Source organism: Mus musculus, chromosome 14, assembly GCF_000001635.26.
Source record: "Mus musculus strain C57BL/6J chromosome 14, GRCm38.p6 C57BL/6J".
In the NCBI taxonomy this organism is placed as follows: Eukaryota; Metazoa; Chordata; class Mammalia; order Rodentia; family Muridae; genus Mus; species Mus musculus.
In genome coordinates this window covers 40,556,953-40,562,068 of record NC_000080.6, presented here as the reverse complement: position 1 = coordinate 40,562,068, position 5,116 = coordinate 40,556,953, and the positions used below count along the sequence as shown (strand labels likewise).

The window sequence follows — 5,116 nt, the reverse complement described above, 5'->3', positions numbered from 1 at the left end:
TCTGAGACATGAAATTCACTAGAGAGCCTTTAGTGACGTCTACGTCTACCCTGTCTGGCGGTGAGGAAAGTTGACCATCTGTCCGTGGTTACGGAGAATCCTTCACTGACCTCTTGTGTTCAGTTTCCTGGACCGAATGCTTCTATCCTTAGCCATTCCATTTGTCTGCTGAATTTTATCCCCACTTTTCAGAGATGATAAGAAATTGGAATTTTTACAGAAAAGTCAAAAGCTATACTTTTCAACAATGCAAAACAAATCTATCCCACTCTACTAGGGCACCTCTTATCTTATCTTTTGAGATATGTTTTCACCAAGACTGGCTTTGCTGTATAGCTGAGAATGACATAGAGTTCATGATCCTTCTTAATCCACCTCCCAATTGCTATATGGGATTATAGATGTGTGCTACCAAGAGAGGCTGATGTTGGTTTTCTAAAGGGCACAATCACAGTTTGCTTTTTGTTGCTGACAAAAACAAAACAAAACAAAACCCAAAAACAAAACAAAACAAAAACAAATAAGCAAACAAACAAACAAACAAAAACCACTGAATACAACTGGGTGAGGAATGAGTTTACTACATCATACAGGTTAGGGTCCATCATTTACAGAAGCCAAGGTAAGAGCTAAGGTAGGAACAGGCAGAGATCATGGAGGAATGTTGCTGATTTGTTCACTTCCCCTGACTTGGTCAACTTGCTTTCTTACCTCAACTCACAGTGACCTGTCCATGGAGGGACTACACACAATTTAGATGTGCTTTCCCATGTCAACCATTAATCAAGAAAATGTGCTGTAGATATTTTTCTACATTTGATTAAGGCAGCTCCTTAGTTGAGGGTTCATCTTCCCAGGTGACTCTAGTTTGTTTTAAGTTGACAAAAACTAACCAGTACAGTTTTAATATTTGTGCTTATTGTTATTGGAATTCTTTGGGTTTAATTACCATAATAGGCCATACTCATTGTCTGAATTTATCAGAATGTAGGTGTGAGATTTCTTCCTCTGTCCTATTGGAAACCTTACATTTTTGGATGAAGGGACAAATTAGAAAGGTGTAATGGTATTTTCCACAAATGGCCTCTGCCTCTGCCTCTGCCTCTGCCTCTGCCTCTGCCTCTGCCTCTGCCTCTGCCTCTGCCTCTGCCTCTGCCTCTGCCTCTGCCTCTGCCTCTGCCTCTGCCTCTGCCTCTGCCTCTGCCTCTGCCTCTGCCTCTGCCTCTGCCTCTGCCTCTGCCTCTGCCTCTGCCTCTGCCTCTGCCTCTGCCTCTCTCTCTCTCTCTCTCTCTCTCTCTGTTATAGCTGGCTTTCAATTTGAAAAACAAGAGTTAGATAGTTGTGGCCTATTCTCTGTATCCCTGCTCTGTGCATGTATTACATCTCTTTAGAAAAGCCTCCAATATCATCCTTGCTGAACATTGTGCACATTCCTCTTGAATGAATGGGTCTGTCCCTTTAGATACATAAAAGGGCAATCAAAAGATGGCCGGTATACAAGTTCATAGATTTTGTGATGTGCTTAAATGGAAATGATTTGTGAACAATAAAATCAGGATATTCAGCATGTGCAAATGAGGCCCTGGTGGCTATCTGCTGTCAGCCTCCCATATTCCAATGAAGTCATATTTCCATTATTCATAGGCTAGTACAGAGTCAGACTCTGTACTTTCTCTCCCCAGTCTAGTGTTGTTTTCCTCTTCATTTTCAGTTCTATGAATTTTCACTCCACATTATTTTAAGATTTAAGTGTCCAGATGGAGGCTGATTGTTTTCCTCACACCTGGTTTCCCAAGCAAGCACCATGTATTTGATTTTTCACTCAGCATGAGCCATTCATTCCTCCTGCCCTCCTTTTTGTAACATGTCCAGTTGCTCCTTTTTTTTTTTTTTTTTTTTTTTTTTGTTCTAATGGTCTTGTTAAGGGCATTAGAAATGGAGACTCTTGAACATCATTTACCCAAGCACCATCCAGGTTTCAATGTAGAACGGACTGAGAGAAAGAAAAACAGCCCCAGTTTCTATTCAACATCAGCCAAGCTATCATACTGCCCTTTCAAGGATGCTTTTGTAATTAATATGGGCAACAAAGAGGCTAGCAGTACACTGGCTACCCCAGCAAGTTACCTTGATGCTTTTATATGATTAATAAGACATAAATGTAGCTAATAGCAGCAGTTTTATATTGCACCAATGAAACATAATTTCAGAATGTGACACAAATTGTACTTAATCAGTAGCCTTAATGATACCCTGAGACCTGTTTCCAAAAGAGCATTTGATGTTTTGGAAAGGGATCCAGAAGTCCGAGATTCCCAAATCACTCAAATTTTCAGGAGGCTCAAGGCATTCCCAGGCTTGGGAACTTGATTGAGAGTTAAAGCTCTTTAGTTGTGTCTATTTTAGAATGCCATTTTAGAGCCTCACACCACTCTACTACAGTCTCAAGCCAGGAAACCAACAAGTACTGCCAGTGTTGGATCTTTCCTTCAGGTTAAGGTACTTGTCACTCTTGATAATGCCTTATTGGAAAAAATGATCATAAATCCTGAACAAATATTAGCACACCATGTTAAGACATGCAGGGTTATCTTCCCATGCCCAAGTTCTTTAGCTCCAAGTATCACACAGTTTCTAATTAATTTGTTTTTCTGTTTTCTCCTTTCCCCCTCACCTCATGCCCTAGCCTAATCTTTTTTCTAAAGATGTGCCTTCTTTTCTCTATGGCCATTTTTTCTTTATATTTTTGGGTCTGAGATGTGAAGAGGTAGAGTGATCACAAAACACATTTTTATATTTTTCAACCATATCATCCATCTTTATATTTTATTAACTGCTTTTCTTTTTCCTTGGTAGTGTTTATGGTTACTCAATTAGACTGAGATAAAGCTCTCGCCTCATTGTACTGTATTTATAGATCTGCTATTGAACAATTAATACTCTTCAGTGCAAAAATGAAGTTCCATTTGGCACAGATGCTGGTGTTTCTTTTTCATGTGTGTGTGTGTGTGCATGTTTGTGTGTGTGCATATATGTGTGAGTGTTTCCCTGTTTAATATTGTGATTAGCCTTACAGAGAACTCTACATAGAAAAGAAATGAAAGACTTTAACCAATTTTCAAGGAGGAATAATGGCCTACCAGCCAAGTACATGAAATAGATTGTTCAGGATGTTATATGTAGAGATGGCTACCACCATGGCAAACAGCTTCTCAATAAACTTAAGAGGGTCCCAGAGGCAAAATTCCCTAGATAACTTTCTATGAGTTATAGTTTTTAAAAAGACAATAGATTTAGATTTATTTTCATGTATGTGTGTATGTGTCTTTGTGAATGTATGTTACATATGTCCCGGAAAGGGTACTGGATTTTACAAAGTTAGATTTACAGTCAGTTTTGAGGCATCCAATATAGGTACTGAGAATGGAAAACTGGTCCTTGGTAAAGGCAGGATGGACTCTTAAATGCAGATAAGGAATAAGCAGACAAGAAAGGAGGTAAAAGGGGGAAAGGAGGGGTATAGGGAGAGTTAGATACAAAGAGCATGATTCACTAGAAATGGAAGTCACCATCTTTTTTGAAATAATCTTTAAGTAATTTGTCATATGTTGCTTCTTTTTTTTTGTGGGTGCAGCGAACTTTACTGATGGTATTAAAGAGAGTAGGGAGGGCTCCCTAGGCCCCTCCTGTTATTATGGGGGTCTGGGAAGGAAATTGTGAGGGAGATGCTCAGTGTTGGGGGACCGAGTTGGGATAGGGATTCCTCAGCAACCAAGGGCCTCTCTCTTGCTCTCAGTGTCCTTGCTAGGGTGGGTGGTCCAGGGCTTCTTACTCTTTGGAGGCCATGTAGGCCATGAGGTCCACCACCCTGTTGCTGTAGCTGTATTCATTGTCATACCAAGAAATGAGCTTGACAAAGTTGTTGAGAGCAATGTCAGTCTCAGCATCAAAGGTGGAAGGGTAGAAGTTGCTGTTGAAGTTGCAAGAGACAACCTGGTCCTCGGTGTAGCCCAGGATGCCTTTCAGTGGGCCCTCAGATGCCTACTTCACCACCTTCTTGATGTCTTCATAATTGTCAGTTTTCTCCAGGGGGCACATCAGATCCACAATGGACACATTGCGGGTAGGAACACAGAAGACCATTCCAGTGTGCTTCCCTTTCAGCTCTGGGATGACCTGGCCCATAGCCTTGACAACACCAGTGGATGCAGGGATAATGTTCTGGGCAGCCCCATGGCCATCACGCCCCGACTCTCCAGAGGGGCCATCCTCAGTTTTCTGAGTGGCAGTGATGACATGGGCCATGGTCATGAGCCCTTCCACGATGCGAAAGTTGTCATGGATGACCTTGGCCAGGGGGGTTAAGCAGTTGATGGTGCAGGATGCATTGCTGACACTCTTGAGGTATATATATATTTCTCATGATTTATACCCATCACAAACATGCAGGTATCGGCAGAAGGGGCGGAGATGATGACCCTTTTGGCTCTACCCTTCAAGTGGGCTTCAGCCTTCTCCATGGCACTGAAAACTCCAATAGACTCCACGACATACTCAGCACCAGCATCACCTCCGGTGATGTTAGCAGGTTCTCGCTCCTGGAAGATGGTGATGGGCTTCCCATTGATGATAAGCTTCATATTCTCAGCCTTGACTGTGCCGTTGAATTTGCCATGGGTGGAGTCATACTGGAATATGTAGACCATGTAGTTGAGGTCAATAAGGTGTTGTTGATGGCAACAATCTCCACTTTGCCATGTGCAGAGCAGACAGCAGCCCTGGTAACCAGGTGCCCAATTCGTCCAAATCTGTTCACACTGACGTTCATCATTTTGTTTACTGGACGTGGCACTGTATAAGAAGATGTGGCTGTCTCTGGAACAGGGAGGACCAGAGAGCCCATATGTTTCTTCTTATACAGATGTGCCATAACACTATGTTTCTGTATACCAGAGAACACAGTTAATACAAAGACTTTGTCTTCTCCATAGCATTATTGAACATTCAGTGGCTTTCCATTGATTATTTTGCAATCAACCCCAAAACGTAGAAACTCTTACACAATTTTTGGTGCATAATGTTCATTCATTTGTCTGATTTATACTTGTGGCCTTTC

General features: G+C 41.8%; 1 pseudogene; it reads right to left on the bottom strand.

The window, feature by feature from the left end:
- Gm5205 (predicted gene 5205) lies at positions 3,616 to 4,853 on the bottom strand (annotated as a pseudogene).